The following is a 26,220-nucleotide window of genomic DNA, read 5'->3' on the forward strand; positions in this document are numbered from 1 at the left end:
ATTGAACTGAAACAAAATAAATAGAAAACATTTTTAAAAACTCAAAGGCAAGAACATTTATGTATCTTATACTATATCTTGGGCTAATTATATTTATACACTTCTTCATATGAATGAAACATAATACTTGCTGGATGATAAATTAAGTCAAAATTTGAGATAATAAATACCCCTAACTTTCTCAAACTGTTTTCTTTCCACAGCTTGGTAGATCTCATTGAAAGCTTACCCTTGAACTTTAAAATAGTTTTTCCTCATGGCCCTTTCACCTCTACATTCGGGATACATTTATGGACTGTTACTAGGTCTGGAGTTCCTAACTTTAAATCATCTCCCTGATGCTCCAGCTTCTTGTTCTTAGGACCAAGGTAAGTTTTTCTGTTTTCTATATATGTCTATTGAATCATTGTTTGGGACACTCTACCATCATTACTGTAAAGTAATGAGGGCTTTTATGGGAGTTGGAGAATTAAGTATGTAATTATTGTAAGGTTTACAGCTAGAAGATTCTGGTAATCAACTAATCTGTTTGACCCAAAAGAGAAATGAAAGAAACCACAAGACAAGTCCGACTGTTATACCTATTAACGACCATTCAAAGCAGCGTGTTGAACACTTGCTCATAATTAGGATAAATAGGGACCAGATACTAGAATGTATCTAACAGAGTTAGTTGGTTTTAAATATCATCTCCTTTCTATTACCTGAACAAAAATAGAAATAAAGCCTGGTAACTAGGGCATTGACTACCCACATAGGGTCTACAGAGAGTGTTCTGCAAACAAGTACTTTTTCCATTCTTAATACAGCAAGGAGATGCAGTATCTATAACTGCTAATATTCGCAGTTAACGCCCTGGAGGAACCAATGTCCTATCTGTCTCTTACTGCAATAGGAGAGTTCCACACACGCTCTATCATATGCTGTCACTTGAATTTTTGATCTTAGCCACTCTAACCAGTGGAAGATGGAATTTGAGTTGCTTTGATTTCCATTTCCCTGATGACTAAGGATTTGGAAGATTTCTTTAAGTGCTTCTCAGCTGTTTGACAGTCTTCTGTAGAGAATTCTGTTTAGCTCTGCGCTGAATTTTAAATTGGTTCGTTTGGGTTGTTGGTATTAAACTTCTTGAGTTCTTTATAAGTTTTGGATATTAGCCCTCTGTCAGATGTAGAGTTGGTAAAGATCCTTTCCCAATCTATAGGCTGCCGTTTTGTTCTATTGACAGAGTCCTTTGTCTTACAGAAGATTTGTAGTTTCATGAGGTCTCGTTTATCAATTGTTGATCTTAGCCTGAACCATTGGTGTTCTTTTCAGGAAATTACAACAGAGTCAACTAACCTGGACCCTTGGGGCTCTCAGAGACTGAACCATCAACCAAAGAACATACATGGACTGGACCTAGGCCTCCCCACACATATGTAGCAGATATGCAGCTTGGTATTTATGTGGGTCTCAAACAACTGGAACAGGGGCTATGCCAAAAGCTGTTGCCTGTCTGTGGAATATGTTTTATTAGCTGTGCTGCCTTGTCTGGCCTCAGTGGGAGAGAATGCACCTAGTCTTTCAGAGACCTGGATTCCCAGGGGGTATCCCACCTGCTCAGTGGAGGAGAGAAAGGATGGGGGGGGAAGGATTGTGGGTGGGAGGCAGGGAGTGTGATATAAAGTGAATAAATGAAAAATCAATCAATCAATCAATAAATAAATATTAAAGCAAGCAAGCGGGAGAGTTCAATCATTCTTTGATTCCAAACATGACACCAGTTTGTCCCTTCATCATTGGACAGTTCTAGGGAGTCAATATCATTATTCATATGAAGGTACTTTCTAAATGCAAAAAACAATGTAGGGAGGGAAACGTTATTTCTATATTAAGTTTTACACTCTTTTGGGGAGATTCAATCAAATAAGGATGGTTGAGTAGAGCTATCCTAGTTCCAATATACTGACTCGAAATCGTGTATGTTACACAAGTATGTTATACCTAATGCGTATGTTAAACACATTAAAATTGAACAGCACAGTTGACAGCAGGTCTTAGAGTTCTACCATGCTTCTTCACTCATTCTGGCCTTGCTTCCTTTCCCCTCCTGTTTCTTATCAACTGACAGTGATTCAAAGCTTACTCAGCTCCGTCTCATGTACACATAGACACACACAGACACACAAGCCTACACACGACTTGTTTCCCAATAGTGCTATTTTTCTTTCCCTTTGAGTACTCATGCCACAGCATACAAGACAGGCTAACTTACCACTATCCAAGACAAACTCATTCTAATCTACCCAGAGAATTACACAGAGAATTCGCTTCTTTGCTTACACAGAGAATTACCAATGACTTTTATTGGAAAATCTGCAAACTCAAAAGCTCAAAAAAAAAAAAAGACAATTCCTCAAACCACTTGTGTTCTGCATTTCTAATTGTTTTTGTAACTTTCCACAGAATCTTCTCCATAATTTTCATTCATTTCGCAAGCCATAAAGCTCACAGTTTGCAAAATTTCAATTGAGTTTTGCTGTATCCTGTGTCAAACAGCTTTATATGATACAATCGCTTCATCAAAAAACAAATAGGCATTTAGTGAATATTTCCCCGTCATCATTTTGCCCCAAAATCTCTGGGACCCAAGGACACAATTGTTCTCTATTTAATGTGTGTGTGCGTGTGCACGTGTGCTGGTATTTTTTAAACTATCATTTATACTCCTCATGTTCATATTTTACAGTCCTATGGTTTTTGCTTTACAACATATATTATACCCTTCTTTTTTATTGATAAATTCATGTGAAAACCTACTTCTTGAAGTGGTACAAAAATCTAACAAGATGATAACCTCCTTCTAGTCAAGTACAACAAAGTTCCCCAACTGAAAATCTTTCCATCGTTAGCGTTTTTAGTTTCTACATGTAACGAGATAAACGGGATTTGCTATTTGAATAGAAATGAAATTTAAACACTGAAATCACTGCTCTATTTTATTTTTTATTATTTATCCTCTTGAACACCGGCTATATAAAACGGGGTATAGTTCTTTTACTTTAGAAAATCTCTTATTGCTGTACAACTTTATCGGACATATTCTTTTCAGTTTGATGGTTGCAGTTTAGAATGGATTTCCTTGTTTCTGTTTCTTGCTACATTTTAGTTGCTTTCTTGACAGCCCATCTTCATGTTGGGCTGACCTTGCCTCTATCCCTCTTTTGTTCCCTTCTGCTTTCTTCTCTGAGCAGTCAGCTTTCTGTTCACCTCTTGAGAGCTGTGAAGTTTGAATTGGTGATGTAATAAACTAGTTTAAATGTTGACATTTTCACTCACTTCTAATGGAAACCTCTTACCGACGCCACAGGCTCATGTATATTGATCTGCTAATGTGGAGGGCAGGTGGTATCCTCGTTAAGTATTTTGGGGTGCTTGGTATTTTTGACTTGTAACTTCTAGGTAAGTAAGATACAATTGCAGAAAAACAAAGCAAAACAAAACAAAATGTAAGTTGAAGTTCTGCAATCTTCTAAGTCAATATTATAATTAGGCAAAATGCATTTTTTTTTTTTTTTTTGGTTTTTCGAGACAGGGTTTCTCTGTGTAGCCCTGACTGTCCTGGAACTCACTCTGTAAACCGGGCCAGCCTCAAACTCAGAAATCTGCCTGCCTCTGCCTCCCAAGTGCTGGGATTAAAGGGGTGCGCCACCACTGCCCGGCCAAAAATGCACTTTTTTTTTTAAAGTCACTTAAAATCATTTTTTTTTAAATGAACCTGGTGGTGGTAGCACATGTCTTTAATCCCAGCACTTTGGAGACAGAAATATCTGGATTTCTATGAGTCTGAGGCCAGCCTGGTCTACAGAGCTAGTTCCAAGACACTCACGGATATACAAACACTGCCTTAAAGAATCATTTAAAAATAATTGTAATACTCTATTTCTAGTCTATCATTTCTGGTGGTTTCTGACTCCCTGTTGCAGTACTTTCTTTCAGGAGATGTGGTCAAACATCTATTCATTCCAGAAAGGGCTTCAGTTACAGACTAAAAAATTACTTCTCCCCAGGATGGCTTGATGAAGTATTAAGGAACATGGGTGACTAAGATTCCTTCATCACATAAAAACCCACAATACATGACTGCTAGAATAGTAAGAAGACACACCATCCCTTACCACAGCAAGTAAGGCTGCCCTATTGGTATTCTCTTTCCATGTACGCCAGCTCAGACAGATCAATCTCAACTGCATGTCTTTTCTCTCATAGCAGGGGGCACAGAACTGCTTTTTTGTCAGTCTGTTTAGGCATCATTTATATTGTGTGATATTTTTCTCCCTAGGGAGTCAAGGACAAACATCTATTGAGCAAACAGAGTAGCAAGAACAGTCCCAAGAAATGATTCTCCCAAATCTAGCTTGCTTTACCAAGGACAAGCTTAGATAAATTAGGCAGTTTATCACCAAATAGCCCACCACCGTAACATGAAAGATGACTCCTGGAAGCTGGGTCAGTGCCCTGTGAATGTTCCGGTAACTATTCCACAGAACTGTCTCCTCTCTAATAGCAATGCTTTACTGCTTATGTAAGCAGAGGGGCTTGTGAGTCTTGTCAGTTTCATGAACTTCCTCAGTCTTTTGAGTGTTCCTTTTCCTACCTGGAGGGATCTTTACAGTTCAGACAAAAGAGTTACACAACCATCGGAGAAAGTTTTTGAGAAGTGATGATCCCTGACAGGAAAGATGAACTACAGAAAGATCCTTAATATTGTCCTCGCGGCACATGAGCTGCATTTAGCAGTTCATAGCCAGGTGCCATATACAGTTCAAAATATGCTGCTCATCCATTTCTCTACATATTTTTAAACAGAGCACACAGTGAGAAAACAGCATGATTAAACTCAAGAATTCAGGGGGAAAATGTAATTTTCATAAAAGGAGAGTTAAAGGACCTAGTATTTTGCCTCACAAAGGCAATTGTCCTTCATCCCTGTCAGAAATAGAAAGAAAAATGGAGCTAATTATTTCCCTATTCTCTCTGCAGATATTATTTCATTATTACTAACAACATCATTTCCATATGAATGATTTGGATTTAGTGAATTGGAGACAAGTCATGTGGAAGTAGGCTTTGTCCGAGACACAAAAACAGAGAGACATTTCAATAATCAGAAATTCAGTTGTTTGTTGTAGTCAGTGATAGTGCAGTCTCAAGACGATTGCACCTTAAATGCAAAATAATTACTCAAAATATTATGGTTACTAGTAGTACTACCAACAGGTGAATCAGCTTAGAAAAGATCTTGATTTATGTATTAAAAGTATCTTTACAAATGCCATTGCTAATCTGAAAGTCTCAGTTTTTTAGGGTAAGCATTTCAATATATGTTAAAGCCAATCGGTCTCTCACACACTATAAATCTCCTCTTATACCCAATCCATCACGATGGATAACTGATGAGAAAGTCACTGTAGAAAACTACAAAAACATCACTTTGTAAATGATACAGCCCTGAGTGCAATCACAAGTATTACCCAGATACCTTAAGACTCACTGTCTACAATAACTGTGTGTGACTTTATAGATTAGTAAGACATTGCCACCAAACACTGTCTTTGATATAGCAAGTCATGTCTAGTGTATTCATATAGATCAATTTCCCATCATTTCCACTCAGAAATTTTATTTACATATAATTAGTTGAAAATAACTGAGGGTTCTTAAATTAAATTTAGTAAATTTCACATTCTAGAGTTACCATATGCATGCCTGTTTGAACTAACAATTAAGCTTCTGCACTAGATCGAATGTTTTGAAAGTAATCGTTACATTATGACACATTGACATATATCTAAAAATACACATTCCTTTCCTCTCTGGAAATTGAGCACAAAAGCCACAAGGGAATCCCTAATAAATACCTACAAAAGTAATTCAGTTCTTGATTGTGGGAGTATAAATTTGACACCACTACTATAATTCCCATGCAAAGCTATGCACATTAGCAGGCCCAGGGTACATTAATCTATATGTATAGACTGAAATTTCATGAATTTTTAGAGATTATGAATAGAACAGTATCACATTGGCCATTATGATGCCTCTTGTCTTTGAGACATATGTTAAGAAGCATCAGTAATAAAGAATATTTCTAAAGCTTTGTCATTCATAATTCTTCTCCAATGGCATTCCTGTCTTTTAACGCTATTTCTATTTTGAAGGAAGAGTAAGCAGGGTGGGGAGAGGGGGGAGGGAACAGGGCAAACCTGTGAGAAGTAATGCTCTGGTTGTTTTTTTTTTTTTTTTGAAAGAGATGGGATAAGGAAGGAAGGAGGGAAGAACAGAGACAGAGAGATGAGAGGGAATGAGACTGATCCAATGAGTCCAATCTTCCTCCAAATGCAGGCTTTCCCTCCTTAGCCTCTAGAGCAGCTGGGAGGACTGGCTCATGCTGCGGTACCTAACAGAAGTACTTGGTTTTCTTTTTCTACAATTTGTAGGTACATGCTTAATTCCTATCTGTTTTAAGAGAAAACTGATGGGTCAAAAAAAATATGTAGATGGAAAAACCATGAAGACTGAGGAAACACTCATTGGCTGCCGATGGGCAAGTATTTTTGACAGTGAAGTTGAGAAGAAGAATAACACGCTTTAGGCTGCATTGCACTTGGCATGGGATCTTACAGAAAACAAAGTGCTTGACAACTATCTTGGCTGGATCGCACCCAATGCGGCAGGGAGAGCCTGGCATAGTGTTCTCTTGTTACAGTGTTAGTCATTAACCAATGTGGCCCAAATCGGGCCAGAACTTGGATCGTTTTGACAAAAACTAAGTCTTGGATATCACCCTTTCTCTTCAAGCTAGTCACAGTGAGTTTCAACTGTAAAATAAGGGTGGTAAGAGAATACTTTTATTTGTTTGGCTCTCTCTCTCTCTCTCTCTCTCTCTCTCTCTCTCTCTCTCTGTCTCTGTCTCTCTCTCTCTCTTCTTCCCCTTTCCTTCCCCCCTCTTTCTCCATTTGCTTCACTTTACAGATCTTTCAGAAATGACATTAGTCATCAAAACAATTTATGTAAAGGCACAGGTCACATGTACAAATATTTTTAAAAGCAGTTGATTGCCAAAATAAATAAGAGGATGGGCGGCAGCTATTTGAAGTATACAAATAGATCAAAGTTTTATCCTAAATTATGCAAATATGTTTCAGAATGCTTTTTCAACACCATGTAGTCCACTTTCAGAAAGAAAGTCAATAAAATTTTGACTTCATAGAAAATGAAAAATGGCTTATTCTGGTTATAGTAGTTTAAAAAAAGTGTTTCCCATTGTCTCCAGCGTTTGAATCCTAGTTCCTAGTTAGTGATGCTGTTTCGGGAGGCTTAGGAAGTGTGGCCCTATTGGAGGAGGTATTTCTCTGGAAGTTGGCTTGGAGAACATCAAGTTGCTTGTCCTTTCGAGTTGCCTTTGCAAGACATGAGGTCTGGACTTCTGTTCCAGAAGCCACACCTGCCACTTGCTGCCCCACCCCTTGCCTTGGTCGTGGTGGTTTTTCACAGCAAGCACTGGTTATATACAATAAGCAAATAGCTATGCGGTCTCTATTTATTGCAAGTGTGACCGCCATCTTTAACCAATGGGTTTTCTTTTTTTTTTTTTTTTTTTTTTTTTGGTAGCCAGACATATCTTACAAACATATCCTCTCTATCTATACTCTTCTATTCAGGTATTCCACCCAAGTTTCACTGAATATAGTTTGTGAGACTTTATTTTAGAAATAAGGTCTCAACTGGACTCTGTGATAAACTTTTGATGTCAGCACCCAAGAGGCCGAGGAAGGAGGATATTGGGTTAAAGCAGATTGAATTACACAGAAAGGCTCCATCTCAAAACAGCAACATAATAACAACGAGGTTCGTGATAAAAATGATTTCTATACTATGTTCACTTTTTAAAATCTTAAATGCAATTTTCCTTTAGGAAAAGAAAAATCATTGCTATGCCACTGACGGTCTGGATTTTTATCAGGACAGAAACTGTTTGAGATACCTGGTGCTCTGGCTGATTCTTTAAGAACATACATGCCCAAGATTGCAGAAACAGCGATTTGAGTGCTGTCTGCTTATGTATTCAGTTTTCTAATGCGAGACGCCGTACTTAACTTTAAAAATTAATAACGTTGATTAATAACGTTCCAACCTATGTGTGCAGCTCTCTTGCACGAGAGCGGTCTGGGTTGAGGGCGGGGATCTTGTTGAATCTCACAAGCACGCGTCACCTGCCTACAATGAGGGCAGTCAGGCGCCAGACCTGCCCAGGCCTACTCCCTTTGCAACGCCGCCCGGCCGGACTGGACTTGCTCTGGGCGGCGGGATCAGGTCCCACCTCTGGGCTCTGAGCGGTTCGCTCCTCGAGGATCAGGGCGGGTGTGTAGCCGGAGTCGCTTCCTATTGGCCGCCTTGCCGGGCGTCCCGACACCTGATTGGACAGCCCCGCCTCCCCACGGGCTGAGCTCATTGGACGATGCCAGCCGAAGGGGCGGAGCGCGTTTTCCCCCCCCCCCCCCCCCGGGTTCTTGAGCGAGCGCGCCGGGCCACTGAGCTGGGCTGAGGCGCGGGAGCGGGGCTGCGCGGCGGGCTGCGGAGGTAGGGAGCGCGGCGGATGGCGCGGGCGGTGAGGGCGGCGGGGCCCCGCGGCTGACGACTCGTGCCCCGCGGGCGCCCCGGACGAGAGGAGCTCGCTGCAGTCCTCGGGCGGCGGGGGACGGAGGTGCCGGCGCGCGGAGCCCTCCGCTGTCCTGTCAGCCGCGGCCACCACACACGCACACACAGATACACACATTCACACACACACACATGCGCGCGCGCGCACACACACCACACACGCATTCACACACACACCCCACACACACACCACACATACACACAAAGAGCGCGGCGGCGGTGCGGGGAGGCTCGCCCGGGCCCGCAGCGCTCAGGCCGCGGAGACAATGCGGCGGGCCGGACTCAAGCGACGTGCGAGCCGGGAAAAGTTTGCGGCTTCTCGTCGGGCTGGGCCGGGCCGGGCCGGGCCGGGCCGCGGCTTGGGGTAGCCGGCTTCGGGACGGGGAGCCCGCGAGCTCGGGCGCCTGCGCGGCCCGAGGCGTGGGGAGAGCTTTTAATACTTTTTTTTTTTTTTTTTTGGAGCGGGCGGGGAGAACAAATACAAGTGCGGTCGGGCGAGAGGCGCTGGCGTGCCGCTGACGCGGGGACGGTATCCGTGGGAACCTCTCGGGGGCGAAGGCTGCCCGGGGCCTGGCGGGGGCGGGGTGGAGAGGTTAGAAGGTCACAGAGCTGCGCTGCATGCCACTGGCTCTGCTTGACCTTGGACCAATGATTTAACCGCTTAGCCCCCCGGGGGGGGGGGGGGGGGGGATCTCGGAGGCGACAGCCGCTCGAGAGTCTTGTAGCTTTGAAATGTGTCTCCGATGGAGATTTTTTCCCCCCTCCGAGCCTCGTTGTGATGCGGGAGTTGTGAAATGGTAGGCCGGGATATATTTATCCGCACCCGGGACTCACCCTTTCAGCCTTGCTCCGAAGTAACTTTTAAGTCGGGTGCCTTAAAGACACCGATCCTTAGACGTGATCTAGAGTGCAAAATAAGGTATCCATTACTTTATTTGCAATTCTTAAGACTGGTCTGCCTTGCTACGTTGTTTGAAGTCCTTGAAGTCCTGGGGCTGCGACGGGACCAATCCTGAGGGTGAAGTGGCAGGTGGCCCCCAGCAAGCCCTTCTCCAGGCAGTTTTGGAGAAGCATGAAGTATTTATTATGCAAAGGAGAGCGTAAAGCGTTTGTGTTTATGGCGTTGGTTTCTGTATCACTGGTCTCTACTGAAAAGTTTTTTTGAAGGGTGAGTAGTTTTGGGAGGTGAGGAGAGGTGGGCTTCTGGTGACAGAGAAGGAGAAGAAAACTTTGTAATCCAAGTAAATCTTAAAAGTAATGTAAGTCTCCCTTGCGGGCGGGCACAGTAGCAATGCTAGTACATCTTGATCTAATTTTAATGAAGGATTGAAAATAGCCACTGTGTTCGTATCACTGACGCCAAGTCAGCTCACTTACATAATCATCTTTGTTGAGATGTGTTACTGCTGTGTATAATTTCAAAGAATAATTACAAAGTTTTCTCTGACACTGTCAATGAACTATTGTCATTTGAGATTGATATGCAAAATAATAAAATCTTCAACTTTTTGGTTATCTTGATAATTTACATTTTCCCATCAAAATAAAACCAAACCTTGCTCGAACAGAACTCATGTAAATACTGCATATATACTTTGTCAGCAGTGTATAAAGACGTTCAACTACCACAGTCCTCTCACTTTCTGAGAGTGCCTCTTACATAGCAGGTGCTCCACTGGCCATTTTCTCCTCAGCCATGGCGCTTAGAAGCTTATAAACAATCCAAGCTTGTAAGTTAGATATTCAGCAAATATTTGCTCACTAAAATACCCAGTGCCTAGATAAAAATAATTAAAAGTCCACTTTACCCATTCTTAAAGAGAATTATTGCCTTGCTTTTCTGGAAGGAAGGGAGATAGCAAAGAAAGAATTTACAGGAAAAGTAAGTTTAATTCTTGTATCTAGCCTGAAAGTTTATGGCTTAAAATAGGAATGCATATTTAGAGACAAAGACAACTGGCAGTGTTTCTAGGAGAATGATAACAATGTTGAATTAACATAATACACTTCATGACCTAGTTTTATTTGAACATGAGCCATTGAAGAGGTGTGTTTCTTAAATAATCAGTAGCTGTTTGCATTGATTGGATGTCTAATTAAATGTTGTAATCATAACTATAATATTTCACTTGAGTGCTGCCTCATTTTTAAACTCATTTAGAAAATAACATGAAAGCTTTCGATTTATTTGTAAGAAGGAATATTTTTAAAATCAAGTAAATCCTCAGTGAGAAAAAATTATCTCAAATCTTATACCAAATGTAAATTGAACAACAAAAATAGCATCTTGCCAAGATCTTTGCCCTAGACAAGCACTGGGTGTGGGAAAGATCCAGTGTGGACTACAGTGAGGCCTGCTTTGCAACATCAAGACAATACTAAGGCCTTAGCATTGGAAGCTGGAACACTTACTGTAGAATTTGTGTTCTTTAGTCAGGTTTCCTAGTTGTTCAGCCATGTCAGAGTTGGGAACAGTATATCTCAGGGTGTGCTCTTTATAAACAGGTACCAAGGTGTCCTTGTAGAACTTGTAAAACTTCATACTGTTGACTATCTCCATACTTTAAGAGAATTAGATTGTTTGTGGATGAAACTTGAACCTGTTCTCAGAAATTCCTTTCAGTTTGAGAGTTGGTCACATAAAATTGTAAGACTTAGTATTTTCTTTTAAGATAGTTTCCCAGATGCTCAGTGCTTAATCATTTCTCCTATGACACCAGACATGGTCTCATCTCTCATCTACTGTCTTTGCAGGTCAACCAAGTTAAGGTCCGTTACAGTATAACTAGAGTTCTCATGCTTCCTTTTGGTCCTGTTTGTGGGAGTAGCCTAGTACTTACTGCCATGTTAGGTGAATTTCAGCTTAGCAGTTGAGAATGGCCTCTGGGTGGCAGCCTGAGAGACAAGATGAGGATGTTGGACAGAGAGCTTCCATTTAACCTTTTCACACTCATGTTAGAAGATTTTGGTAAAAATGCAAGCGTGTGGCTACATCCATGTGCCCTGCCTTCTATTGTCACAAATATTTGTTGACAAATTTCTGTAAGGGCTTCTGTAAGCTCTGTATGCAAATGTCCCCCAACTTGTGAAGATTTTGTGTTTATTGGAAAAAAAATTAGAAAGAATGTGAAAGAGAAGTTGAAAGAATAGGCAGAATAGTCTACCAGACCTGATTCCAGTCATGACACTTACTGGCAGGTGGAGTCAGATCCACCTCTGCCTGACCTCCTGTGCCTTAGCTGCTTTACTACAAAGATGGGTATAGTACTGCCTGTCTCACAGGCGTTGTTTTGAAAATTATTGAAGATTATACATTAAAATGCCATGTGCAAATAAATGAGCACATTGTATATATTCAGTAGATATACATTTTAACTGTAACTCTTGATTTTCCTTTTTAGCTCTGGAGAGTCATTGAAGAAGGAAAAGAGGAAGCGTACACGGGATGAGTTCAGTAGAGCTGAGTACATGGACGGTCACCTTAGGAAGTAGGACTTGTTGAGCAGGGGGCAGGCAAGAGGTTAGGAGGAAGATGGAAGCAGTAGTGCCATCTGATACCTTGGGTTTTATGGTAGCTTTCTGGCTCAGGTGCTTTCTCTACCCTTATCCCCTTTTGTACCATCGTATTTTAGCACTTAATTATATGCTTTCTTGAATCCCTTTGCGAAGCACTGATTACGTGGTCTGCCTTAGTCTTTGAATCCTGGCTGTATATTTTAGTATTACTGATTCTGAACTTTCTGGGGTTAAGGGTCGCAGCTGTTTTTCCTCTTATGGGGAGGTGGCTAGGGTCTAGCTCTTAGAATTATTGAAGGGAATAGGTGTCTGCCCATGATACTAGAGGGATACAGAATTCAGCTTCAGATTTGCTTTCTCATACAGGCATTTACCAGTAAAGAACAGGAGTACTGGCCAAAGAGGTTCCTGCCCAGGAACTTATAACACTACCTGTGCTTAGTATTTAGCTATGTCAGAGTACTTTCTCTAGCATCAGTTCATTTGCTCCTTATAACAACTCATTGAAAGTGCCATCAGCATAAGTGAACTGATTCCAATGAAGCACGTTAGATCCTTTCTCTTTATCTCTCTTCTCTTTGCTTGTCAATAAAACGAGTCCCTTCCTGCTCTAAAAACTCTCTTTTCATAGGTTTAGGGAAAGCCAACCATTGTGGCTTAGCTCATGGGTGCGATGTCTTCTGTTGAACCACACAAATTTTAGCCATTTTCCAGACCTACGTAGATAGTTCCCAGATTCCTAAAACCACACAAAATCTAACCATTTTCTAGTCCTATATAGATAGTTCCCAGATTTCTAACCTCTTTAAAACTCTCACCCCACTTGAATTCATATAGTAGCTCCAACCACTTGGCCAATTATAACCTAGTTATAAAGTCTTAATGAAAACATTATGAAAATATATGGTGCATTTGAATGAAGGAAGCACTAAATCAAGTGAGCTTTAAGACTTACCAGGGATTTGTGTGAGCCAAGTCAGTTTGCTCTGCTTTACTCCTCCTTGAATGGAGATGATCTCACAGTAAGCAACTTTCCATTCGGAGGGATTGAGTATACCTGGATACAAATGGTTTTTATAAGAATTGAATGCCTTAGGACCTGTACTATCCGAAGAGATTTATAAATATAAAAATGTTCACTTTAAAATTCCATATATATTTTCTGGTATATGGAATATCAAAAAGAAAAAAATAGCAGGGGGACAAATTAAGTGCCTGTTGATAGATGGTAAGAAGAAAAAAAAAAAGAGGGAGTATTTGTTCCAGGACCTACACCTCTGTAGATACTAAAATCTGTTGAGTGTAAAGCCTTTATGGAAAGTAGTTTAGTATATGAACATAAACTCCACATATTTTATATTGTCTAAAGCAATCTCTGGATGACTTATATCTAATATAATGTGATAACCATGTAAGTAGTTGCTGTATTGTGTTGTTCAGGGAGTAGTGACAAGGTAAAGTCTGTGTCTGCTTAATATTAAATGAAATTATTTATTTGCTTATTTTATGTATTGAGACAAGGTGTTGCATTAGCCCAGTCTGGAATGGAAATTACTGTGTAGTCTATGCTGTCCCTGTATTTATAATTCTTGAGCTCAGCTTTCCAAGTGCTGGAATTCTGAGGCATGTGACATGGAGCTTGGTATACTTTTACACACACACACACACTCCACAGAAACTAAAATGTTGTATGTAAATACCAATGATATTTTACATTTCGTTTTTATTGATTAATGCTGTGTAATAACTGGCTGTGTGCACTTTCTTGAATCATTGTATAACTAACTAAAAGTCATAGATGGAAAACTCTAGGCTAGACATAGGGTGACTATCCACTAATCTGGATGGTGAGTATTATAAAACTGAGTGCATCTGTGTGTGTGTGTATTACACATGCTCATTACAGCTAAGTTAAAGGATGCCCTGAAATTATAAGATGCTGTTATACATTGACCAGACTTTAGGGATATCTCTTTAAAGTGTGTTGACATTTAATTGACCTTTGAAGGTTCATTCTGTTAATCATACTCAAAGTGCTAAAGCTATGGTTGACTGCTTTGGAGTTTTTACGTTCAGTCGTGCTTAGCTTATAAAGTCTCTGGCATAATTGCTGCTTATTTAGAGAAAGTTTCCTTCTCTCAGAAAATGTGAGTTATGCCTGTGTTTTGTTTTGTTTTTAAAACTTTGCTTCAGGCTAGGTAATGATAGAGGTTTGAATTTAAGTCTTTTCCTGTCATTAGTTGTATGGGGTATTGCTTTTTCATACATAAGTAATGAAAATTGCTTGGCTAAATGAAGAGTACTTTATTCATGCAAGAACCAGAACTCTTCAAGGCACAATGTTAAAATTTAAACAAGTTTAACACCTAAAATTGTGTAGTTTTCAACAAACTTTTAAGAACCCTTCAATTCTATTGTTGTAGATTGAAACTATCAATGCAAATGTTTTTTTACAGAATAAGAATTCAAAAGAACTATTTTCATAGTAAAGTGTATTTCTTGACTTACTGTCAGTATAATTTTATTATAAACACACTATAAAAATAAACTCCAATTTATTTCTTTTTAAAATGCTAACATTTTATTGCTTTGTCTAGAGAATATCTGATGAAATATTTTTTAAGATTTATGGGATAAATTTATGAAAATGGTCTTTAGAAGTATTTTTGATATAGTTAGCTCAGTTGACTTCTAAGTTGGTGAGGTTTTTTTTTTTCTTTTGGTTAGTTTACTTAATATTCTCCATGGTAAAATGGTAACAGTTCTTACATAGCTTAGACTGGCCTTGAAATCATAACCCTCCATCCTCAAAAATATTGTTTTTTTTTTCAATTTTTAATTTTATGTGTATGGACATTCTGCCTGAATATTTATCTGCATCATATGTGTGCCTGGTGCCCATGGAGATTGGAAAAAGGTGTCAGATACCCTGAGACTAGAGTTACAGACAGTGTGAGTCTACTTGTAAGTGATAGGACTAGAACCTGGGTCCTCTGTAATATCATCACTATCTCTTCATCTCCTAAATTAATATTTTTGATATTTATGGAAATGGTTTTTCTAAATTATGATTGAAAAAATAACATGTTCTTACTTTTTTTAGTGATTTATCTTTTGAGGTGCCGTACATATTTTTGAATGCTTTTACCTTAAAACAGCTATTAAGTAGAAAAGTTTAAGCTGAAGTTTAAACTGGAATGTTTACTTTCATGAGATAATTTTAGACTTTGGATATACATACCTTCATGTTTACAATGCATCCTATTGTAAAATTTGAGATATCATTTACTTCTTCATACAGTTTGGTATTTCTGATCAGTTCTCTATATTGTCTCATCTGTTCTGCTTTTCCCTGTCCTCCATTAGAGCTGTTCTTTACTTTTTGGTAGACCTGCCTGTAAATGAAAGGTCCTTTTCTCTTAGACATTTAACTTCAGACTGTCCTTCTGTGGGCATAGAGAATGTACAGTGAGACATAATAATATTTCAGTAAAACCTAAAGAATGCAAATCAGTGCAATGGTGATCATGTGCATGATGCTCAGACCAAGGGTGACATCTCAAATTTGTGTACTGTGAATTCAGTGTATCTCTTCACTAATAGCTAGTATTCTAAAATCAGATATAACTAAGCATAATTTTAATATAAAGACTGATTTCCACAGAAAACTTTTTTTTAGTTTAGTAAGTCTATTGAGTGGATAATACATTAACAAAAATTAATACTTGCTATTCTTTTATTTTTTTAATTTTTTTTGTTATAAGAAATGTTCTGTCGTTCAGATCTGGAGATGGTCACAGATCATTTATTTAGAAAATTTATGAGTTTTCACACACTAAATTTTGGCCTGAACACTTCATAAGTGTCAGTTTACTTACATTATTCATTTTACAAATGAGTAGGTTATGATACAAGTATTTATGGTAGTGGCTTTAGTTGGGTAGACAGAATGTAAGCAAAGTAGGTAACAGTCTTGGTATTAAGTAGCAACAGATAGCTGTGGGGGAGGATCTGAAGAAATACGGATGTGTTTATTAGGAAAATATGGGACTCAATTGGGCCCAGTATAAAGAGCAGCATGCTTCCTTTCTGGGCGCTCAGGTTTCACCAGCCTGCCAGGTAGAGGAGGCTCCTGCCCTAGTGTGGGGAGCCCTCACGGCTTCCTCCTCCTGGTTTTTTTTTTTTTTTTTTCAGCTGACTCAGGCAGTTTTGCCCCAGGAGGGTTTTCCTCCTCCCTCAGTTGGAAGCCTGAGCTTTGTAAATAATAAGAGAATTTTTTTTTCTCCCAGATTTAATCTCAGGCCAGTTCATCCTCCCCTTGCCCTTCTTTGAAAATAGTGTTCAGTAGTGTTTCACAATTGTATGTAACTATGAAATTGATAGTAAGTAACAGAATTAAAGGGCAAACAGAATTAGTCTTTTCTGTTTGAATTCAGGAGAAAAGATGAGAGTGGTTAAATGTAGAAAATAAGGAGAAAAGAAACATTGTGGAAATGAAGAGATAAATTGGGTTGGGAGGCTGATGGAAACTGAGAGGAGGATTGCTGATTTGCTTCTCACCCACACCTCCTCCCCACATTCACAGTAACAGGCAATGTCACTGTCTTTTGCCTGACATGCTGAGCCAGGGAGTTGAGACTCGTGGGAGTGGAAATTTTCTTCCTTTTGCATTTTGAGACTTGGGTGTGCTGCTTTAAGATGCCACTGGTATCTCAGTAATGTTTGTTTATACTGGATATTTTTGGGGGTAGCCATTGTGGATAGGGCTTATAATACAAACAATACTGTTAGAAGGACTGCAGATACTCCCTTGCTATGTTTATCTTACTAGTTAAAAACCTGCTAGTGCCCTAATACTTCTGAGTCTAGAAAACTCCAGAGGCAACTTTAAGAATAGCTTTAGTAGAAAGAAAACAAGGAAATTAAGACTTGATGCTTAGAATGCTGACCAACATGCAAGTTTTTCTTTAGAGAGTGTTAAGTTACAGTTGAGCACTTTTTAAAACTTAAGTGTTAAAGTAGGGTTTTTTTTTATAGTTTTCTTAATCATCATCTAAATAAAAGTGCAGCGCTTTCATGTCACAGAATATAACATTAAGGTTAGAAAGAATTTGGAGGGATTTTAGTCTTATTTTTAAATTCCATTTTGGTTACTTATAAAGATCCTTATTGAAATCATGAGTCTCAAAGTATTTCTTCCTGATTTATGATTGTAATAGGACAGAGTAATTGAAATTGTGATCATCTCAAAAAAGGCATATTGCCAGTCGTATTTTAAACTTTCTGGTAACTAATTTTACACTTCTTCACTTTTTATGTGTATAATAGGTAGATTGCTTATTCGTATGTATGAAAAACTAGTCATTTTAAATAATAAAATGTTGAGCTAAATCGTAAAACTGTTGATTTGGAGAAAGTAATTAATTTCTAAATGATTGTTTGCTCTTCAGGTAGGGAGACATCTGACAGGGTTTGTTTAGATCCCCATATGTGAAATAAAGAGAAATAACAATGGTTTTCCCAGTCCTGACATGGCCCTGGCATTCTTTACAAGCATTCATGGATTCTAGGAAACAGAAAGGGACTGAAAGATTTTCTTTTTATTTTTCCTTGTATTTAATCTTTCCTATTGTCATAAAACATTTCTCCTCCTCTGACACTGTTCTCATTAGACTTTAGATTGCCGCTGTGCCTGCTTTTCCATCCATGTTAGACAAACGTGGAACCTAGGCCTAGAAGCTTGTAGAGGGTCCCAAGTTGCCTTGCACTCTCCTCCCAGACACATGAGCTTCACAACTGCTGCATGTTTATTGCCGCTCTTCCTGTGTTTGTGCTGTTTGCCTGGCCTGAGCTATCTTTTAACCTCCACTCTCAATTCTTAACTTTACAAGTGAAATTTGAGCCAGTCACACTGGAAATGTCAGCCATTCCTAGTGGTTCATTTCACATTTAGCAAATCCACTGAGTGCTTATTAACTGGGTAACTGTCATTTGAATAGAAGTGTTTTTGTTGTTGTTTTTTTATCTTGCAGATTTATAGTTATTTTCATGAAAATCTAAACTTTACATAACTTAAAACACTTTAGGTCAAATATTAACTTGCCATAAAACTCTCCTGAAAGTGTCTAATTTTCAGATTAAGCAAGCTATTTTCAGCTAAATTGCCCACTCTCTCATGAAATGATATAAAGTTGTAAAAGCTGATTTAAAGGTTGAATTCTGAATAAGACTTTTGTCCTGATTTTTATATGCTTTGTTGAGATGTTCCTCTTTTGTTCCCTGCATGCATCCCATATTTCTTACCAAACAGTACTGTAAACAAGTTCTACAGAAAGCTTTATAAGTTAGTTTCTAACTTGTATGTCTGTAAGGATACTTTCAAACAGTTGTATAATGTTTCTATTTAAAAAGATGTGGGTGTGGAAAGTTTAGTGAATGAATTCAGGGTAATCAGTGACTCTGTGTTAAGAAAAAAATATCAATAGTTAAGGGAAACCTGCTTCCATGATTTATATATCTTTAGTTTTAAAAATCTTTCTACCTCCTTTTATGTAGTTCCCACTATATCTCATAAATTAAAAAAACATTAAGGAATTAGACTCATAATGCTTTATAGCTGTAAGAATTTTGTAGAGATTTTAATTAACCCTCTTAAGGAGAAAATTGACATCCAGTGTGATGTAATGAAATCAGGTAGCTATTGGTTTTAAAAACCCAAATAACATTTTAATAGCTTGTTTCCATCAGTATATATGCTGTTCTACTTAAAATACCCTAACTGCTGATAATCAGAAAATGGTAATATGGGAACATAACTAGTAGGGACATTGGTCCCTTGTCTTTTTACACATACCATGGTCACTTCTCCGGGGAGTTCTGTGAAGAGCAGGTATTGCTGTTTCCTTTCATAGAGAAAGTAAGTAGCTCAGGCTCAAAGTTGCAGATCTTCTCTATAGGGCTCCCAGGTGTCTGCCAGATAATTCTATGTTCCTTGTCTTTCTGTTATTTAAGAATTACCAGCTGTTCTTAGGGAATTCTCACACGACAGAGGGAGTCTTCCTATTGACTTTGGCTGTCTTTGTTGCGTTGTATGCTCCCAAAAAGGCTGTATAATTGTAAATAAGGTGCATCTTAAGATGATGTCTTGAAGATTCAGCCAGCATATACCAAGCACCCACTTTCTGCAGAGCACCTCTTGGGGCACTTCAGTAGATGGAGAGGTAGAGTCATAGCCACAGGCAGAGAGAGACTAAAGGTAGTTTCTCCTTTCCAAAGTCTTGCCTTTGTGGGGATATGTGAAATATACTGGTCCCTTATGTCTAAAACCAGTCAGTTCTTTCTAAATATGTATATTAACTTTCATTTGAAAGTAATGTACACTGTATAAAAAAGCAGGGAAGTGAGATTTTAACATAGTAACAGTTATAAAACTTTTTTTTGTCTTGACTTTCTTTTTTTTAACTTGATAGCCTAATACTTAAAGTTTAACACTGCCAAGGCATAGCTTTGAAAGCATAGTCATAATTGAATCAGTTTGGAAGTATGATATTCTGGGTATTTTATGGTAATTGATTATTATTAAAGAATCTAAAATAATATGCCTTTATAAATGTTCTAAAATTTAAAAAATGGGTTAAATAGTAGATTACTCTTTATTATTTAGCAACACCAGATAACCCAACTTACTATATATCTATATCTGTATCTCTCTCTCTCTCTCTCTCTCTCTCTATATATATATATATATATATATATATATATATTGTCAAAAATGTTTTTCAGTTAGTGATATTGGTAAACAGACTTTTAAAAAAAAAAGGTCTTATTTTTCTTATTCATGCTTGTCTTGAACTCCTGACCTCAAGTGATCCTATTAAAACTACAAGTGTGTAGCAGCCCCACCTCAAATAATGGTTTTGAGACAGTTCCCCTGTATAGCCCTGCCTGATCTGAAACACCCTATACCCAGGCTAGGCTCAGCTTCTGCCTCCTGAGTGCTATGATTTACAAGCATGCTTCACCATTCCTGTTAAAATAAATATTTTAAAAGGCAACATTTCTTATAAAATTGTTCACATCTGAAACACTATATTATCTTGAAGGAATAGTACTGACCATGCTGAGTTTTTACTGTATGGGAATTAAAGCTTTAGTTTTGTTTCTTTTTTAAAGTATTTCAGCATTTGAGCTCATTTCTGCCATGTGGGTGTTAAAATAAAACTTACATATCCCTGATATTTCTTTAGAAGCATGTCGTGTTTCAGCAGAAGCAGGAGGGTTTTTCTGTTCTCTGGAAGGAGTCTAATGGAGCAATAATCCAGAGGGAAGAGCTGAGCCAGCAGCCTGTGATCTGAGGGAGGTTGCCTGGGAATTGCTGACAGTGAGGTAAAGGGAGGGAGCTAAAGTAGATAGAATGGAGTGGGAAAGTCCCCTATTAATCTGGAGGCCAGGAGGCCCTGACCTTCTGGAATCTCCCACCTTAGTAGAAATACTGGGGAAAGTAAGAGAGAACTACTAGCTAAACAGGAGGTCAGGGAGAGTGGAAAATGAGTGATAAGCCCTAGGTCCTGATACCCTTGAGAACATCTGAAAATCTGACCTAAAAAGCATCCAGTTCTACTTCATCATAAAGGCTGATTTTCAACTCTTAATTTTTTTGGTTAACATTTTATGTTAATTTTAAATGAAAATATAATTATTAATGAGCTGTTAATTGTCTCTTATTGCCAGGCAGTGGTGGCGCACGCCTTTAATCCCAGCACTTGGGAGGCAGAGGCAGTCAGATTTCTGAGGCCAGCCTGGTCTACAGAGTGAGTTCCAGGACAGCCAGGACTACACAGACAAACCCTGTCTCGAAAAACAAAACAAAACAAAAAAAATGTCTCTTATTTTTCAAATGCATACCTTCTCATACTCCACAAATGGTCCAAAATACCAGAATAGAGGACTCAACAATGAGCCATGGATATGACTTTAGTGCTGCAAACCTGATGTCATTGTCAGCATTGTGTCAATGGTGTAGCTGTCTTGGTAGCAGCTACATTATGCTGTGACAGGGATAAGAAGAAAGTGGCAGAGTAAATACTTAGGTGAGGCTTAGTTGAACTGAGGTTCTAAATGTTTACAAGGCCAAGCATGGTGATACATGCCTATAATCCCAACATTTGGTAGGTGGGGAAGCAAGAGTATCAAGAGATCAAGGTCAACCTCTTTTACATAGTTCAGGGGGCTACATGAGAATCCCCATAAATACCCACCTAAAATACAAAAGTCTTAAATGAATACATACATTTTACCTTATTTATTTACTTACTTATTATTTATTTATTTGTTCTCTGCTATTTTAGTGAAGAATGATAATTGAATAAAATAATTATGTTCATTTCCAGACCAAGAGAGGATTTAGTCTTCATAAATTTAAACTTTACTATCCAAGATAATGGTTTTCTTTGTAGTATTTGAGTTTTTAAACAGTTGTTTGCATGAACAAACTCCATGAGAAATTCCTCTGAGTAATTTTCATACCTTCAATTCATTTTCACAAAGCAAGGTATATCAGGTAGGTTTTATTTATATTACTTCCAACAACAACAAAAGTAAGTCATGAGAAGATTCATTGATGTCATCATTAGCAGGAAATGCAATCAAGATGACACAAACCCAGAGCCTAGCCAAAGCTAAGAGGAAAACTAGGCCTATAAGAATTGAGTCAGAGAAGGTGCAGATTGGTTTTGAAGTGCAGAATTCTGTTTGTACATTTAGTTATTCTCTGTTTCAGATGAGTTCTATGCATGCTTTCTACAGTAGGAGAGAGACCAGTTACCATTTGTTCTTTACAGGTGTGTCAAAACCAAAAACTGAAGAGATGGGATGCCAGTACTGTTCATACAGCTGCCTGAACAGGGCTCCAGTAGTCCCTGGAGTACAAAAGGATGCAGAACCTGGGGACTGGACCCTGTGCTGACAAGGAGCCTCCCGTTCTTACCACTATAAACATGCAAACATGCAGTTGAGAGGTTATGTGGATAGGGAGGAACAAGGTAGGAGGAGGAAGAAGCATCGTTTTCTGAAAAGGCAAAGCACCTTGTACTTTTTCATTTACATTACTAGCTAAGTAAAAGTTTTAAAAAATTTTAGGATCAGTCTTAAAGTCTCCACTAGAATGAGTTAATCCTTCAAATAGTTAAAACAAAAAGGATATGAGGAAGATAGACAGTCTTCCAGAGACACCGGAGCTGCACTTTTGGGCTGACCAACTCAGGGACCTTGACTCACAGGTCTGAAGCCATGGAGTGTTCACAGTTTAGAAGTTAGAAGTTTTTGTTTTCTGTATTCAAGGGTTATATAAGGTAGATCAGAGACTGATGTACTGAACAAAACTGAATCTTATTCTTCCATCCATTTGCTAACATATGTTTTTAAAGAACAGATCTTGTTCACATTTTCCAGATAAGGGGAAGACATTTTTAGTCATAAGGAAATTTACTTAATTAGTTCATATATTTTAGGTCAGTGGTTCTCCACTGAAAAGGTATAGCAGAAACTTTGATTGCTTTTCCCAGGTATACATACTAGCAACTTCCCATCTTTTGAACAAGAGTTCCAGAATCAATGAGGGAAAATGAAATTCAGGTATATGGATTTAGAAGAAACCAACTAAATAATCTTATCTTTTCTCAACCCTTTAGCTTTGAAAATTATGGTTCCAATTGAATTACTGCTCAGCAACCAAAAGATAATACTAAATCATTAAAATAGCTACTTAACATAGAACTTCACCTAAAGGGGCAAAGTTATCCAGCATCCATTTGGCTAAATCGATTTTCGTTTTCATATGAATTTTTACTGTGCTTGTGTCTTGCTAAAACACCCTGTATGTATAGGCTGTAAGTACTAGACTGATACTTGTTAAATACTCCTGCGTTTTTGAGCTCTTGATCTATGATCTTAGTCTTTCTCGTGTTTTAGAGATTTTTTTCATGTTTATTTATAAAGTGTTGTGCAAAAGGCTAGAGTGCTGCTAAAGTTTGATTACTCCACACAGGATTGTTATTAGAAGATTTTTGTGTAGTATATACCAAGCAATTACCAATTATCATTTTTAATTTAAGGTTATTATTCAAAAGTGAGCGGATTCTAAGGCAACTAGGAGATCTTTCACTTTGAGAAAAATTTATGAGTGGAAATACTTTCTTTTTGTAAACAGCTTCTTATGTACAATATCCTCTGGGGTACCAGTTCTGGTATTTATGTTTTAATTAAAGATCACATTGCCTCTCTATTTGTGGTCCACTTAAAAGAAGTGGGTGTCTTGGTGAGAAGCTCAGGAGGTTGGTGGTTGTAGCTGAGTTTAGGATTGACTCAGCTCTGGGCAGCAGTGGTATATGAATGCCAAGTGCTAAGAATGTTTGGAATGTAGACTTGCCAGCACTGATAGAGTTTGCTTTGTTCCCCTGTGTGACTTGACCCATTGAGAAATTGTGGTTCCCTAGGAAGTTTTAATAGTTCAAAGTGTTTAGTTAATAAAGAAAATGGCCACAACATAATTCAGCTTGTTTTCACCTGCTGCCTCAAAGATTAACTTTCTTAACCATAATGGGATAGGACTACCCCTTGCTTTGAAAAATAAATTTATGGAGCTCATCACACTTGTTAGTTTCCACAAACATGAAGCTCTCTGTGGGGATTTTTTTTTTTTTATCATAAAATCCCTAAGGCGTTGGCAACTTAACCTTGTGGTAACTTCATCTAAAATCTCAGGGAAAGGCACACCCACTTTTCTGTATCAGCTTAATCTTTCACTAGACTTAGAAAGGTTTTGAATTACTTCAGGAAAAGTAGTGACTGATAGAGCTTAACCTTCCGTTTTCCTCATTTATTTTAGTTAGAGAATGGGAGTGGAATTCAGAACATTCAGATGTGGAGTTAATGTGCGTCACTGCTGCCAGCCCCTGCTGCCAACGATAGGTTCGGTGTTTTTCCAGTGGGAAACTCTGATCCACAGAGATGCATGCCGACCTGCTCTTTTCTGCTTTTCTCCTGATTGTGCTTACTCCTTGAAACGTCAGCTGACAGTACAAAGCCTCTGTGGAAGCAGATTTCAGAACAAAGGTGATCTGTAAAAAGCAGCACGTAAGTCTTGCTTCTGTCTGTCTGTTTCCCCTTGTTACTGAGTTTTAAGTTTCCTCAGTGTTGAATGTTGAATGCTCTGTACATAATTAAAGCATTTTCCTGGTTACATTTGTTCAAAGAAGGATTTTGAAGAACTTACACATGTTCTAGTCCTAGTAAATCACCTCACCACTTGCATGATTGTTTATGGCCAACAACAGTAATGGGTGAAACAACATGTGTTGTTTTCGTAAATGTGTTTGACACTTAGTCGATGAATAATAAAAGTTCCTGAAGCATATAAATTATATCTTACATAAACTATAGTTATATTCTAGGACATCAAGGCTTTACAGTTTACAGAATGTTGCCTGTACCTTTCAGAAACTCCTACAGGGGACTTCTCAGGTCAGGAAGACAGAATGCTGAAGAAGGCATATCAATGTTGACAGTGAGCGACTGTAAACATCCTCGACTGGAAGCTGTGAAGCCACAGATGGGCTTTCAGTCGGATGTTTGCAGCTGCCTACTGCCTCCAACTTCAAGGAGCGGTTATCTTGTTGGCTGAAACCAATACCTTGTTTTCTCTTTGATTTATTTCTACAAAGCTTGGGTGGAAAATATAAATTAAACAGCTTCAAAACCTTGGAACTGTTCTTCCTGTGCATAGAATATGCAATATATGTACTTTAAAAATATAACAGTATTCTTATAAGTAAAGAAATGTATTATAGTAGTATTATTTTTTTAAACAAATAGGACAGTGCTTCAAAAAATTATTTTAAAAAATAGGTTCTTTAATCCACTATTTCTCTATCAAATCTCAGAGTAGGTATTCTTTTAAGTCAATTCACAAAAAAAAAAAATTCTGTTAATGTAGCTAAATTATTTGAAAAGAGAAAAAGTAAAATCCAAAGTTGAGAATTAATTCATGTTTCATAGAGCTTGAATTAAACCACCTACCCCCTTCTTGGTTTAGTCTGTAATAAAGTAATGATTTTTATCTTAATAAAGTATCTAAAACATTAACATTGCCTCAGGTAACTTGAAAAGTATATTTGCTTTGTTTTGCTTGATCAGAAATACTATAAAAAGTCTTGGTTGAGAGTTTCCTTTTAACTAAACTGATAAAGAAACTCATCTGTCTTTAAAATAGTACACCAAATTCCATTCTTTATGAAGACAATTTCAGAATGGGAAGCCCAGCACAAATTCCTGAAGGACTTCGTTTCTAATTTGCCTTTTTTGTTAGTCTGTATTTTTCTTATGGCTTAATGTCGTTTAGTTTAATTATGGGAATGAGACACCTGAAAAAGAAAGTAGACAGCGTCTTTATCTTGTAAAACACACATTTTGAAACAGTGGTTTCATTACTGTAGAAACTACAGTTTCTGTTCTCCCAGTTAATATCATTAGTCTTACTAATAGGAGTTCATACTGAAAGAATATTCTATTCCATAAGCGCTGGCCATGCTGATGACTGGAGAGATAGGTGGATAGGAGTGAGTTTTCCTCATACATAAAGACATCAAGTGAGAAAGCTCAATTAGTCATGCCAGGCATGAGGAGTTAGTTGACTAACCTGGAACACAGAGGGCTGGATAGAGAAGCCCCAGGGTCTGTAACTGAGCAACACTGTTTTAATAGGTGAACTGAAAACATTTAGTGTAAATAATCCAGCCAGGGAATTGACTATAGGTTTGAAGAAATTATTTGACCTTCACTTTCTTTATGTTTGCCTCTGTGTTGTCTCACACTTCTTCCCTTGCTTCATTGACTTCTAAATTTTCCACTGTCTACTACTGTTTGGTTATTTCCTTCACATACCTACTGGAATTTTTTAACCTGTAAAATTGGCTTCCTTCTTAGATGTAAACCTCCATTAGCTGT

The 26,220-nt window shown here is 38.3% G+C and overlaps 1 pseudogene; it reads left to right on the forward strand.

The window, feature by feature from the left end:
• The first annotated feature begins 11,610 nt into the window (after positions 1 to 11,610).
• The window catches only part of LOC114621029, a 61,604-nt pseudogene continuing 46,994 nt past the window's right edge, over positions 11,611 to 26,220 (forward strand).

Source organism: Grammomys surdaster, unplaced genomic scaffold, assembly GCF_004785775.1.
Source record: "Grammomys surdaster isolate TR1022 unplaced genomic scaffold, NIH_TR_1.0 171, whole genome shotgun sequence".
Lineage (NCBI taxonomy): Eukaryota > Metazoa > Chordata > Mammalia > Rodentia > Muridae > Grammomys > Grammomys surdaster.